The sequence below is a fragment of the Rattus norvegicus genome, chromosome 6 (assembly GCF_021556685.1).
Source record: "Rattus norvegicus strain SHRSP/BbbUtx chromosome 6, alternate assembly SHRSP_T2T, whole genome shotgun sequence".
Classification (NCBI taxonomy): domain Eukaryota; kingdom Metazoa; phylum Chordata; class Mammalia; order Rodentia; family Muridae; genus Rattus; species Rattus norvegicus.
The window spans coordinates 43909597-43926021 of NC_141539.1; the positions used below are offsets into that span (position 1 = coordinate 43909597).

The following is a 16425-nucleotide window of genomic DNA, read 5'->3' on the forward strand; positions in this document are numbered from 1 at the left end:
AGTGGGTGGGTGAGTGGGAAAGCACGCTTATATAAGCCAGGGGAAGGGGACTGGGATAGGGGGTTTGTAGAGGGGAAACCAGGAAAGGGGTTAACATTTGAAATGTAAATAAAGAAAATATCTAATAAAAAAGGAAATGATGGGTATCTCAGAGCATGCATATTCTTCTACTGTAGGATTATCCCAAGCCAATGACTAATAACACCTACAGGATTACTCTAGCAATCTTTGTTATGAAACCAGAAATGAATTTAGAAACTAGTTTCCATATCTTCTATTTTGTGCCTCCTCCCCCTCTCAATGCCGACAGCTCAAATGACATTCAGTAACTTGCCTTCCATATGTCTGTGGTTTAATTATAATTCACACTGTCAGGAAGGGATGTTAAATCACAGAGGTCTGTCAGAGCATACTGGCACAGTCTGGAAATTTTCCATGTTCATTTCTTCCCTGACTTCAAATTTATATTAATGACCATCGGTTCCTTGGGAAGCTCCCCTAAGAAGTCCTGACCAGTGAAAAGCAAAGGGAAATAAAATATATGTTGCCTCAAGCAGGGAATAACTGCTGTTAAAGTGTCAGAATGAGACTTAAGATGCTCAATTAAAGCCTCATGCAGCTAGATTTTCTTCATTTTGTAAACTAATTATGTTTGCCTTGTTTAACATGCACTGTGTGGACAGAGATGGAAATAAGAAATAAAATATATTTTTATGAGGAACTAAAAGCAATAATAAATTGATAGAAAAGTCACAAGGAACAGACATTTTGGGGGAACAGTACATCTTTTTAAAATGATTTACAATGAATGGTTCACAAGGGGGAAGGGGGAGTTTATAAAAAAACTAATAATGAATTTGCACTTCATTTAAAACAGAAATATAACTTGTTAAGACAGATGCTTTAAAAGGTGTCACGTACAGTATTTCTAACAATTTTATAGTAGCATTCTAGAATTTAGTGCTACAGATTGGCAGTAGAGCTGTAAGCTAGTATGTTCAAGGCCATGGGTTTAAACCCCACTTTGACCAAATAGAACTTGTCCTCTAAGAGAATAGATGTCATTTCATATATCCAAGGTAAATGTTTCTGTTCAGCAACAGTTTTAGTAGAGAATTTAGTTCAGAACAGATAAGTTCACACACAAAACAGTGTGATATAGTGACACCTAGCTATGAACCATATCTATATCTGCAAACATGGTAAGCCAGAGCAACAAACATGAAAAACCAGGAGACTGTTTGGTGGATGTGCCCAGGTAAGCAAGCATCCTACCATGTCTGGATTCCCTTCCTTTTATATTCTACTGACCTTATTGTGCCACCCATGACCTCTGACCTAAAACATTGGCCTTGATATAGTCTGTGTAGCATAACCACACATGTCAGTTTACAGTGGTGAATATTCTCATATTTCACCTGACTGCTTTGATAGCAAAGATTAATTGTCCAGTTGCATATCTAACATAGGTTTTTCCAGTGAATTAAACAGGGGTCATCTTCATGCCACCTACCTTTCCGATCTTTCTTTTCTTCCTTCTTTTTTCCCCTTTTTCTCTCTTGCTTTCCTCCATGCAGCCCCTTGTTTCTTACCCTCCTATACATTGAATAATCTGTTTCTGTTCACTGAGGACGTTTTTGCTGGATGGTGATGATGAAGAACGGAAATATAAATTAGGTTAATGTGAAGAACAACCATTTCTAATTGGGATCGAATTTGGCATTTTGTTGTTGTTGTTGGTGGTGGTGGTGGTGATGGTGGTGGTGGTGGTGTTGGTGGTGGTAAACAGACATATTTATATGCAAAGTCTTTTCAGGACATTTATTTGATATCTCACAGTTTTTTAAATTCTCATATGATTCTTAAGATTCAAAGATGCAATGCCATGTGGGCAGACTCATATAAATCCTTTACTCCATCTCACTTTCTGAATCTGGTTATTTTCTGTACTAATCTTTATCAGCTTGAACTATAGAAATGTGACAAGTTGGATAGACTTACCAATAAGCAGATGTGCATGGACTTTCCTGGCCCCATGAACACTATATTTTTGGAGAAGAAACCTAGTAACCCAAATAATTGATACTTATCTTGGATTAAAGCACATTCATCAACTTAACTACAGCTATAGCAGTAGTGGAATTTAAATTACATGTTCATTCTTAAATATTTAATATGACTGGAGGAATTTTAAAGGCTGTGTGTGTTAGATTTAGATACATTTGTACACATGTGTATGAAATTACATGTGCCTACATGTAATTTCCTTTCTAAATAGGTAATTTTTATCTTTTTAAATCTGATATTTTTTTAAAAATCTGACACAATAAGATTCAAAATAAAAATTAAAAATGCCTTTATTAAAGTATTTATAGGAAAGAAAATAGTTACATACCCTATAAATTCTTGGGCAGAATCAATCATAGTAATCACTTAGTATTTTGAAACTTTTAATATCTTTGTTGCTATTTTAATAATAAAACCACTGAAATTCTTTCATAACATGCAAAGTACACACAAGCACATACATACCCACACAAATTCTCTCTCTCTCTCTCTCTCTCTCTCTCTCTCTCTCTCTCACACACACACACACACACACACACACACAAACACACACACAAGCAATGCTAAATGTCATGTACATTTTTGAATATTTTTCATATACCCTACCATTCTATAAGACTTTATACCATGTCTAATTACATGGTATATGAAAGATGCATAAGGTTCAGGTAATCATTTTTTTTCTTTCTTTTCTCCTAGTGACCTATGTCTACATAATATCCAGATTCTCTGCAAATTACAGCAGGAAAAGTTTTCTTTCATTAACATCCTAGAAGGGATTTGAATGCAGGTTAATTGAGTGCATTTGAGAAGGGAGTGTACTATCTATCAGTCTTGAAAGTGCTGAGAGCTGCCCACAACGATATGAGCGTTAAGTATAATAAATAAACTAAAAACAGGTTTTAGAGGGATAAGGAAATCTACGCATGTAAGGGCCACATGACAGCGCAGTGTATACCTGAGTGAAAGATGAGAAACAGTGATTAAACAAACAAGAACAAACAAAAAGCATTTGTTAACAAAAATCTCCATATAACCTTCTTTGTTGTTTTCTTGGCCATTCTGGCTAGGATAAGATAATCTCTAAAAGGAATGGTAATATTGCTTTGTTTACTTCAATCATTCTCTGTTTCTCATCTTTCTCTCATCATTTAGTATCATTTTGATGTTTCTCAAGTCTGTTTAGTCCACCCTTCTGCTCTGCACTCTGCACTGTTTTATACTATTAGGAAATGAGTAAAAGGAAACAAGAGGGTGAGCAAGACAGCTCCAAAGGACAGAATGTTTGCAGGCAAGTCTGGCGACAAAGTCTGATCCCCGTGAATACATGGACGTGTAGGGACACCTTCTGCAAATGCTTCTCTGTGTTGCATGCCTGAATGGATACATACATACATACATACATACATACATACATACATACATACATACATACATACGTTCTCTCTCTCTCTCTCTCTCTCTCTCTCTCTCTCTCTCTCTCTCTCTCACACACACACACACACACACACACACACACGCACATTAACAAAAATCATCCTTTGTACTCCTTAGGAATGCATGCATGCATGGGGGCGGGGGAGGTAAACTAGTTACCTCCTGTACGTCTGAGGGTTATACGCATGCAACGGGGAAAACCCCTACACATACATTATCCCCTGTACTCCTTAGGGGTGCATGCATGCATATGGATATATACATACACAAATAAGTTACCCTCTTTACTCCTTTAGGGGTGGATGCATGCACGGGGAGTACACATACACATGCATACACACAATAAACAAATGTAAAAACTGGCTTTATAAGATACAAGAGGTAAAGAATCCTCCTATCCCCCGGGTATTTTCAGGGTTGACTTTTATTAAGATAAACCTTAGGGATTCAATAGTCTGCACAGACTCTCAAGAATGAGATAAGAAGAACATGTTCTGCAATCTAAATGTCTCAGAAGCAGCAGCATGGGGCTGTTTAAACATCACTGACCCTGTCATTTCTTCTGTCCTGTTCACTGGCTAGCTATTGGAGATTGTTTGCTTGTTTGTTTGCAGTTTATCATCCTTGTCTATGAAATAAAATACCTAAAACAGAAAAATAAATGAGGTACTATCTCGCAAGCCAAGTGTGATTATGCATGAGATAATAAATGTAAATCCCTTGACACAGTCATGTGAGCTTCCCATTCAAAATTAGTTCCCTTTAAGAAGCAGATCATTGGGATAAGCACTGAAATAAATGAATAACACATTTCTCCTTTCATCTGGCAATTAGAATATATTGTCATGGTGATAAATTTTAAATCATGTTATAGCTTCTCCCTGAACTATATCACAATAAAATATACATAAATAATTGACTGGAAAATGACAAATTTATTTTAAAAAAGAATCAATTCCTATGCAGCAAGTCTATCTGCCTCCTCGGATTCAGTTGCTGGAGTCTTGGAGTCAGATACTTAGACATTTATGAAGAAGTGTCAATCAATAGAGCTCAACTGCTCATCTTCTTAGAATTAAATAGTCGAAGCCTAAGCTGCCATTTCAATTAGCAAATATTTATGCACCTAATAATGGCCAAATCCCCTAACATATCCACTAGCTCAGGAGTCCTAATGCACTACAACCCCAAACAAGGCATCTCTGTATGTGGGCCCCTGCCTACCCACTCTGAGACATAACCATAGTTTTGCCTTCCATCACACCGTTCTATGTAGACATCCAACATTTTAGCATTAATATAAACACTCTGTGCTTCTCCAACGACCTTTCAAAAATTTTCCGTCTCTGCATGAATGGCAGTTTCTAATCTATGATATTTTAGGCTTAAACATGGATCATTCCAGAATCTGTCCTGGAAGGCACCAAGGGAAGAGCCATATTATATTTTAGACCTGCTGCCCTACAATGTTTGGAAAGACTCTGAAATGACAGCTCTCCATCCCACTGACAGTAGAGCTTTTTCAGAAATTTCATTCCTGGGTTAAGTATCTCTTCTTTGGCTAAGGGGATGGACACTTCAGATACACACCAAAAGGATAATGGGATTAAACATTCTCTGTACACCATTATGTTCTTATGAGGCCCATTCCTTACTATGCTGTGCACACTTTCCAGTCTCAGACTCCCAGGATCACAAAGAATGAGTTATCTATTTCCCAGCTCTCCCCACAGTGTGGAGGTGTACCTTGCTCACAGCACTACAGACTGACTGAACCTCGCTCCTTGCTGTTCTATGTAAGAAGTAGAATCTTGAGGAAATGGGATTCCTTTTAACCTTTACTTATGTTTTGCCAGTGTGTGGACGAAGTCTTGTTTCTTTTATTTCAACTTTAACTCCTAAGAGTCTGCCTTGACACCTGCCACTCTTAAACTTCTTCCATATCTTTTAAGTTATTAGTGTAAAAGTTATTAGTGTAAAAGTTATTAGTGTAGGAAAAAAGATGATTTCTTAGAATATTTCACCTTTTTACATAATAATTAGTTTATAAATATATTTTCACTATATAATCCCTATAGTATCATTATGTAATATAACTTTAACATACTTTCTCATCTCTCTCTCTCTCTCTCTCTCTCTCTCTCTCTCTCTCTCTCTCTCTCCCCCCATGTTTTACTAAGAAGGTACAAGTCTTTAAGAAGACAGGCAGGTTGCTATATTTATTTATCTCTGTTAAAAAGTATGACGTATATATAGTTCATGACAGATGCAAAATAAAAATGGTTAATGAGTCTAATTTTTATGAAGATGATTATGGTTTGCTTATGAACTCATATCATCTTTTGATTATGAAACAACCCAATGTTATACCAAGTATTTTCCATTATCAGTAAATCTGAGTTTTAAAACAAAACTACTTCCTATGTTTCTGAGGCAAACTTCGGGACTGTCATTTCCTCTGATTTCAAGTATTTTATCTATAAATGACATTCCTATTATCTGTCTCTGTCATTCTTGCAATCACTTTGACGTGTTTAGGTAATTACCATTCAACTTATTGTTGAGTTCTGATATAAATGTAGTGGAATGGACATTACAGTATAGAACACTGATGATTCTGAACTCTTTGTAAAAACACATTCATTAATGCTGCAGTTACAAGGGAATTATTAATGAAATTAATATGTCTAGGCTATTTAGACACAAAACAAGTTGGAAGTAATTTATTCATAATCATATATGACGATGAAGCAAATGTTTATGACTGCTATTCTAGACTCATATTGCTTTTGGAGGGCTTCTTTTATTGTTCAGTGTTATGTTTTTTAATTATATAGCTTTCAGTTAAAGATTTCTTAAAGAACTCATGTCTGGAGCCCAGTAGGGTGGAACGTGGCAAACAAAACTTAAATTTCCTTAGATTTGATATGTGTTAAAAAAAAGTCTATCTGTATTTGCACTCCATAAATTTAATGACTTCTGTCTATTTGTCTGTGTCTACCGTTCAGCCTGTATCAGCATCTCTAATTTCAATTGTAGGCTAGGAAAAGTGAGCCCTACTTCTTCATTTTGGAGAAATATAATCTCTATTTTAAAAGAGTACTTGTATACTCAAATGCTTAAATTTTTGTGCTTAATATATTATTATCTATTATAAAATTTCTTCACAACAAAAAGAAAGATGATTCACTATGAATACCTAGCAAATACCAGCATTTCTTACACTACTTGACAATAGATATCATATAAATGAAGGAGGGATGATAGCAACAAAACATAAGTCTCAGTTTTTTTGAGAATTATATAAAGTATTGAAATTATACAAAATACTAACTACATAGGTAAGTTTATATTTCATATGAATAATGAAGAAACCTGAGTGCAAATCAATCTGACTTTTAGATAATATGTGACTTTGTGCACAGTTATATTAAATGGAATACAAATACTAGTAATGAAATAAACAGCACTATTTATGGTGTGTGTGTATGTGTGTGTTTGGTGTGGTGGTTTTTCTGCATAACAAATGAAATAGATATAAAATTCTATTTAGAAAAAAGATTAAAAGTAGATACTGGAGATGACTAGAGGATTTACTGGTTTAATTGTAATTATCAAGGGAAGTTGAATATAATTAAAAAGTAGAAGTTCTTTTAAAATGTTATGTGTTAGAGGAAGTTGACATAAAGTTGGATGTGGAGATGTTGAATGGAGGGTGCACAATGCAACAGAGCTCTCTGGGGAAAGAAGAGTGTGAGGGAAATAACCAGTCAGATGGTACACATTCATTGAATGTCCTTGAAGGTGTCTAACCCAGCTTGTTGAAAGCCAAAGAGATAATATAAAAGAATAAAACACCTTTTAAAAAGATTTTCAAAATTAATTTGGAGAGCAAGTTATTAAATTGGAGCTGGGTGAAGCCCTTAGGAATCTTTCAGTTGCAAGTGTCAGAAAATCAGGCTCAAACTGGCTTAAAGAGTAAGTGGATTTATTACATCATGGCAAATGGAAAATCCAGAGGCTGCATTTTCTTCAGTCATGATTTAATAGAGGAATTAACTTCAGTTCTCTAGCATCTCATGTCTCTTGCATTGACTGTATATTCTTAATTTGTTTGATTCCTCTCACAGCACAGCTGCCCTTAAATACTAAGAAAATACACATCCTGGTTTTATCCAAGTAGTGAATTTGCCATGAATTTATCCAGCATGAAACAGTAACTGTAAAGATGTAAATCTCTCATCGAAATCAGAGTTGGACTTAGTCTATCTCTAATGTAACAGTTTAGGAATAGGTAGTTATCTGAAATCTGAAATCATCCAAAATCTGAAAGCTGTCTGTGCTATGATAGATTCCCACATGTGATATCATGTGACAGTTTGTAGTCAAAACATAGGTGCAGGCTAGGGAAACAGCTAAGGGTGTACAAGAGCTTGGTGTATAAATATAAAGACCCTGAATCAAATCACCGGAACTCATGTAAAAGCTGCACAGAGTGGGTATCTCCTACTGAGATACAGTTAAAGAGATAACAGAGTCCTGGGAAGGGGACCACCTCATCTAACTGTAGAGTTATTTTAAACATGAACAAATGTCCTCTGACATCTATAATGCTCTCAGATCCAATAATTTTATAAAGAATACTCAATTTGACAAAGCACATTCCTTTTGCAAATCATAAAACTATAACCAAAAATTTAAATTAGTACTAGAATAAAATGAGGCTACAAGCAACTACAAATATCCAACTCAGGGAAAAAAGCAGAATTAGCATGACAATTCTTTATCTAATGTGTGTTTTATAGTACTAACTTCAAATGGCCTTAGTCACTGTCCCATTGTCTTAGTCACCATCCTGTTGCTGGGAAGGGACACCATGATCATGGCTACTTTTATAAAGGAATTCATTTAACTGGGGGCTTGGTTAATGAGTCAGATGCTTAGTCCATCATGTCAGAGTGGGTGGCAGCAGGCAAGTATGGTGATGAAGAAGTGACTGGTAGCTGTGTTTTAATTTGATAACGGGGTGGGGGGGCAGAGACAGAGAGACACAGAGAGACACAGAGAGACAGAGACAGAGACAGAAACAGAGTAAGAGACAAAGAAGTAGAGGCATTGAGACAGAGAGAGAAGGAGAGAGAGAGAGAGAGAGAGAGAGAGAGAGAGAGAGAGAGAGAGAGACACTGAGCCTTGCATAGACTTTTGAAATTTCAAAGTTCACACCATTTAACATACTTTCTTCAACAAAGAAATTAGTATGCCTCCTAATCCTTCTAATCCTTTTAAATAGTGTTACTCCTTGATGACTAAGCATAGAAATGTATACACCTTTGGAGGCCATTTTTACTCAAAATACAAGTGTGTGTGTGTGTGTGTGTGTGTGTGTGAATTTTTAAGAATGAAATGCTTAGATCTCACTTTCAGTATGATAGAGTGAGATTTTATGTTGAGGATAAGCACAAATAAAATGAATTTCAGCTTTTTTCTCAGAGCCTTTGCATGTGAAAAATTATCTACAACTGACTTCATGACCTGAATCTTAGTTAAATTACAGCAAACAAACCATAAATGAAAACTTTAGCCTCTCCACTAAGATATGACTTCATTTAGAATGATCAAGAACTTGCTAACAGGGTGTGACTGTAGACTCAGGTAAACAATATGCCTATCTGTCACATCTTCAACTGCCTCATTAGTTTAAATATAAACTTAATTACAAATGAAATGGAAGGAAATGTCTGAATTTGTAAGCAGTACATACCATTGGTTGTGATGTATCTTGCTGAATTCTCTCAGTGTCCTTTGTAGTTGCTCTGAAAGGAGAAAGCACATCACAGAATTTTCCAGGCACAGAGATGTGACTTGTGATCATTTTGTTACAGTGTACAGACAGCAAATATTAGAGCCTAGTTACTAAGCCCAACAGGATAATTAGAGAGGAAATTCTACTCTGTTTCTTTGTTTCTTCATTATTAACTAATTGAGACTGAGTTTCATGCAGGCTATTCTGGAACCTATTAGGTGGACATAAGTGACTGAATTTCTCCACTTCTTTCTTCTTCCTCATAAATGTTGGGATTGCAGCCCTGCATCATGCCATGGCACTGACACATTGCTGAGAGTGGAACACAGAACTCAGTGCACACAAGAAAAGCATTCTATCAGTTAAGCTACATCCCCAGCACTTATTAACTTCAGGGTTTAAAATGAATCTTTTGAAGCATTGTAGATATGTCTCTTTTGTGTCGACTCCTTTATTTCTCTGTGTAGGGTTTCTAGCCTGTGGAGTTGCCATTTATTGCCTTCACCCCCAAATAATGCTATGGACAAAATCATCTTTTATGAAGAAACCGATTTACAACTGCTTTACTGGGGGGAGGATTTATAGTGTGAGTAATAAAACTAAATTAGAATTCTCACATGTAGTAATTGATGTCCCCTGTATGTTACCCTCCAACCATTTTAATGGATCCTAGAATTCAATTGGCTTCATTATTTCACAATTAGGAAACATTAAGATGTCAGTAACTCCTAAGAATAATAAGTGCTTGGCATACAGTTACAATTATATATATATATATTTATATATGTATGTATACATATATATGTGTGTGTGTGTGTGTGTGTGTGTGTGTGTGTATTCCTAAGCTTGTGTTTATACAAGTTTTATAAATCAAAGAACAGCAGTCTGTTAGGAAGACATGAATCTTTTGCTTTCCCTCTGTTAAATGTATAATAAATGTGAGATCTATGCTTTTGGAGTTTCATTGTCAAAACCAAACTACGAAAATTATTTACTCAGTTCAAGAATTCACCTTCTGTTGCATCTGCATTTACTAAGCACCCCATCCAAATTTTCTCATTTTCTCTTTTTAAAACCTAAAGTTCATGCTATGGGAGATAGCTGAGTAGTTAAGGAAATCTTTTTGTTTATGCAGAGTTTGGGTTTGGTTCCCAGCGCCCACAGGGCAACTCACAGCCCATCTTTAGAACCAGTGCCAAGGCATCTGATACCTCTTCTGACTTCCAGAAGCACCAGGCACGCACATGGTGCGTACACATGCATGCAGGCAAAAGAGCCATACTTATAAGATCGAAATAATCATCCAAAACTAGGAACTAAAGTGGCATAGAGAATTTACCTTAGGTTTGTGTAATTCAAATATATGTGTATTTCAACATAAATGTGTTAAGTGCATTATCTTCTTCTCTGGTTCCGTACTTGTTCTGAGGAATGCAATGCTGACATTTGTGTCCCTACATGTGTCTCTGCAGACAATGTCAGGCCCTTTGCTGTTTCACTCTGATTGCCAAGAGGAAGCATGGGTAGTTTTTCTGCCTCACAGGGTCATCTAATCATTACTAGCCACCAGGGATTCAGAAATGTCACTGCTGTTGTTTACTTATTTCTAGCAGTATGACAACCATGCTGTAGTTCAACAGATTGTCTTTGTCTGACCTCTAACATGTAGTGTCTAAAGATCATTAGTGAACTGAAATCCTGATGTTTCCCCCAAAGAAACTGTTTAGCCAAACCCATTCAATCTTTTAAAATCTATGTTACCTGAACTTCATGCTCTGTTATAGTTTCTAATTCCTTATTCTTTAATACTTCATATAGGTAGAAAATTAAATATGATCATATCTCCCTCTATTTTACCCTTCCAATTCTCTCAGCATCCCATGGAATATGTCCCTTTCAACCTCATATTTTCATTTTGAATACATTTCTTTAAAGTACATTGTTGACCTTTAATTTGTTTGAATTCATGCCATCGTGGGTAAGTGACCTCAGCTTCTCCCCTTAATTAAATGACAACACTCAGTTCCATTTTCCATAGATGATAAGTATTACATTTTAGATCTATATATTACTTTGACCTTTGAAATGTGGTCAGTCATCTATGCTGAGGCACAGTATCCCTGTTAATTAGTTTTGTATTGCTATAAGAAACAAATGCTGAGGAGAACCAAAAGCTAGTCAAATCAGCTTACCTTCATGGATGGAAGTTTATAGTACACAAAGGTTATCCAGACTAAATGTGAGATTAAGCCATATTACAGGAGAGTCAGGGAATGTTGCCTTGCTTTGTTTAGTGAGGAGAAGTAATTTGGGTATGTAATTATGTGGTCCTTTTATAATTGATATTTGTCATTTCTAATGAGTAAGCATGCTAGCATTACAAAAGGATGTGAAAACATAATTCCGATGAGAGATAAACATGTCTAAAATATGTTTGTAAGATGACCATAATTTTGAAGAATTCATCAATTAGCACCCAATGGAGGACATATATATATGTGACAGTGAAAAATGAAATTGTTAATAACCAAATCCATGCACCAAACATGGAAAACACAAATCAGGAGTCTCACACTGAGAGTCAAAAACAATGGAATAGCATGGTATCCCATGAGAGAAGATAGCATGGTGTTATTTATGATTAATTATGTATTATGTAATTAATGTACAGCAAGATTGATTTCTAATTTATATTTGCATTAAAATAAAAAACAGATTTTCTGCATATTGTACACAGAGCAGATACACATTTTGTGATGCACATCCATTCTTTCCTCTAGAGAAGCATGACTGACCCAGTTTCTATATTTTCTTTTCCAAATGGATTTGAATATGGTTTCCATTCTGTCATAATCATGTGGGAATCCAGTAACATGGAGATTTCCCTTGTGAGTGTTACCAGACTTTATTTGAAGGAATAAAATGAAAAATACATGATAGTTCTCACATGACTTAACCAATAATTGGCATGTGTCAATAATACATTCTTTAAATAGCATGTTATTAATTTTTCCACTATTTATTTACTAAGCAAGAACACCTTGAAATACCATAAGTTCTATGTATTGAAAGGCTCTACCAGAACCTTACCAAGACAGATGAGGATGCTTGCAGCTAACCATCAAACTGAGCACAGAGACCCCAATGGAGGAGTTAGAGAAAGGACTGAAGGAGCTGAAGGGGTTTGCAACACTATAGGAAGAACAACAATGTCAACCAACCAGAAACCCCAGAGCTCCCAGGGGACCAAAACCACCAAACAAAAAAGAGTACACATGAAGGGAACCACAGCTCTGTAGCAGAGGGTGGCACTGTCTGTCATCAATAGGAGGAGAAGCCCTTGGTCCTGTGAAGGTTCTATTCCTCATTGTAGGAGAATGCCATGATGGTAAGGTGGGAGTGGGTGGGTAGAAGGGGGAGCATCCTCATAGAAGCAGGGGAAGAGGTGATGGGAAGAGGGGCCTGGGAACGGGGATAACATTTGAAATGTAAATACATAAAATAGCCAATAAAAATTGTGTTGTGTTCCCAGGAAATAGAACATAACATTTTGTTTATATGTTAGATACTCAAAAATTTATGTAGAAAGTATATTACTATATGCTTATAATATTTTACAGTATATTTACAAATATATAAATAGACATTTACATTATCTTCATATAACAATGCTTTTTAAAAAATAAACAAGAATTTTTCCCAAGGACAATAAGTTTACTATTAAAACCTGAAACTTAAAAAAAATAAAAATAAATAAATAAAAAAGGGGTTGGGGATTTAGCTCAGCAGTAGGGCGCTTGCCTAGCAAGCGCAAGGCCCTGGGTTCGGTCCACAGCTCTGAAAAAAAAAAAAAACAACAAAACAAAAAAAAACCCCTGAAACTTACAAATCATTTCTGTATGTACATGAGTTATGTCTTTCTGGTACAGCAAACACAATGGAGTGATGGGTGTGAGACTACATCAGTGAAAGGACAGGAGTAGATATGCTAAATCTCATTTTAAAATCTCTAGATCATATCTTGCCTATAATAAATTATTTGCCAATCTAACTCCACACAATAATTTTGATATTGCTAATTGGAAAATCTGTGGAGAGCTGCAAAACTGTCACTTATTCACATGATGTAATTGTTGTCTCAGAGGTTTATTGCCTGTCTGCCAACCTAGGTCTAGTCCTGAAAGCTTCTATCCTCTGTACAATCTAATCTAGGCCTAGAAAGGTTCAGCCTCTGGCAATTACTGCTGAGTAAACTCACCCTTTCTAGTTCTTTCTGAACTATGGTTGGCTGGTTCAACACAGCTATCTGGCTGAAAACTCATCTCTAAGCTGACTGACTCACCTTGGTACCTCTCAGCCTCACACAAACTTTGGCATTGGGTTCTAATCTTCTAGTTCCAACTCATTCTCAGGCTCATTCCATTTACACCTTCGTCCAGATTGTTCTCTCTTCTTTCTCTGTAAAACTGACATGGTAAAACTATTTCTACTCCTTCCCTCTCTGTGTATTTAAGAGAAATTAAATAGCCTCTCTTTTCTCTCTGTTCTCCTGAAAGTTAGGCATACTCTTTCCTGACAAACCTTTTTCTGATTCAACATTCTCTTTGCCTCTTAAATAGACATTAGTTTTAATCATGGGTGCTTTTTTCTACAAACTAATTTTATCATTTGTGAATAAAGGTGTATGCTACGGGTGTATCTGTATTCCAGCCAGGATGATTACAGGGAATGTCTGTTCTCCAGCCAGAGTAGCCCAGTTGTTGGACTAAAATCCCTCTACAGAGGATTGTATTATCTTTCTACTCTTTTTGTTTCTTCCTCATGGTATCCCCACAGCAGCATAGAGGTTAGTTCCGAACAAAACTATTTCCAAAAATCATAGACCTCTCCCCTGTAGTTTCTCTCCCTTCTCTAATGGAAAATGAAAATAGGTCCTTCTCAACTAGGATTTTCATCTCCTTTTAAAAATATTTCAACAACTCCTGATACAGTAATCAACTGTGTTTTCAGCTTTAGTATCCTGTATTAAAGCACAATATTGATTACTCTAATTATTTTTACATAGGTATCATTAAATGGAATAATACAAATTCCATATTGGAGTATACAAATTGCTTATAGTGCTCTCTTTTTTTTTTATTAACTTGAGTATTTCTTATATACATTTCAAGTGTTATTCCCTTTCCCGGTTTCCGGGCAAACATCCCCCTCCTCCCTCCCCTTCCTTATGGGTGTTCCCCTCCCAACCCTCCCCCAATTGCCGCCCTCCCCCCATAGTCTAGTTCACTGGGGGTTCAGTCTTAGCAGGACCCAGGGCTTCCCCTTCCACTGGTGCTCTTACTAGGATATTCATTGCTACCTATGAGGTCAGAGTCCAGGGTCAGTCCATGTATAGTCTTTAGGTAGTGGCTTAGTCCCTGGAAGCTCTGGTTGCTTGACATTGTTGTACTTTTGGGGTCTCGAGCCCCTTCAAGCTCTTCCAGTTCTTTCTCTGATTCCTTCAACGGGGGACCTATTCTCAGTTCAGTGGTTTGCTGCTGGCATTCGCCTCTGTATTTGCTGTATTCTGGCTGTGTCTCTCAGGAGCGATCTACATCCGGCTCCTGTCGGTCTGCACTTCTTTGCTTCATCCATCTTGTCTAATTGGGTGGCTGTATATGTATGGGCCACATGTGGGGCAGGCTCTGAATGGGTGTTCCTTCAGTCTCTGTTTTAATCTTTGCCTCTCCCTTCCCTGCCAAGGGTATTCTTTTTCCTCATTTAAAGAAGGAGTGAAGCATTCACATTTTGATCATCTGTCTTGAGTTTCGTTTGTTCTAGGGATCTAGGGTAATTCAAGCATTTGGGCTAATAGCCACTTATCAATGAGTGCATACCATGTATGTCTTTCTGTGATTGGGTTAGCTCACTCAGGATGATATTTTCCAGTTCCAAACATTTGCCTACGAATTTCATAAACTCGTTGTTTTTGATAGCTGAGTAATATTCCATTGTGTAGATGTACCACATTTTCTGTATCCATTCCTCTGTTGAAGGGCATCTGGGTTCTTTCCAGTTTCTGGCTATTATAAATAAGGCTGCGATGAACATAGTGGAGCACGTGTCTCTTTTATATGTTGAAGCATCTTTTGGGTATATGCCCAAGAGAGGTATCGCTGGATCCTCAGGCAGTTCAATGTCCAATTTTCTGAGGAATCTCCAGACTGATTTCCAGAATGGTTTTACCAGTCTGCAATCCCACCAACGATGGAGGAGTGTTCCTCTTTTTTTATAGAGAGATGTATATTTTGTTTTGTTTTTCAAAAATTTTAATTTTTTCTAATTTTGTAATTTTAATGCCCCATAGCTCCTTGGCAATGTTGAAAACAATACATATACAAAGATTTTCATTTTAATAGTTATGTATGAGTATGTGTCACACCATTTTTGCAGGGTTGAGGGCAGGGGAGATGTACTTTTTGCATGTCTATGCATGTGTGTGAGTGTTTTTCCTGCATCAGCTACTCCTTACCTCCCAATAAAAAACTAGAATCAAATCAAATAAAAAAGTTTATTTGTTGCCAAGTTATTGAAAAATACCTTAAGTTACAAATAATTTGATAATATGCCCAAAAGTAAATAGTCTTTGGTGGAAGAATGAAACTAATTTATCTGGCTTCCTTGAATATTTCTCATCTTATTTGTAAAATAATTTTAAGTCACAAAGGTTGTGGAAAGGTGCTGGATTTGCTGTGGTAAGAGTTCATTTAAAATTTGAGCCTGCAAACAAATTGATTTACTGCTCTTTAATCTTTATATTCACTTGAAAAACATTCTACTTTATTAAAATAGAAGTCACGTATAATTTCACATTTAGAAAAAACATGTTGTTGTAAAAACTGTTTGCTTAAATGACTGTGTTTTAAATTACAGTGTCAGAGATTCAGCATAATTTAAACTGTGAAGTAAAGCAACAGAATAGTCAGCTTGAGTCTTTCATGGTCTTCTCCACATGGGCCATCAGTTAAGTAAGTCACAAGCTAAGAGATCCATCTGCCTTGTAATGTTCTACAAAGAGGCTCAATGTCAACATTTCCAAAGAAAAAATATACAGAGCTAGCCATGTTGTTGATGTCCAT

The 16425-nt window shown here is 36.3% G+C and overlaps 1 long non-coding RNA gene across 1 annotated transcript in view; it reads right to left on the bottom strand.

The window, feature by feature from the left end:
* Positions 1 to 329: 329 nt before the first annotated feature.
* Positions 330 to 16425, bottom strand: part of LOC108351206 (uncharacterized) — an 80836-nt gene continuing 64740 nt past the window's right edge. The window contains exons 3-5 of the long non-coding RNA XR_015622277.1: positions 9266 to 9317; positions 1514 to 1640; positions 330 to 508 (exon numbers count right to left, since the gene is read on the bottom strand). This is a non-coding gene — a long non-coding RNA (uncharacterized LOC108351206). The remainder of the gene's footprint in view (positions 509 to 1513; positions 1641 to 9265; positions 9318 to 16425) is intronic.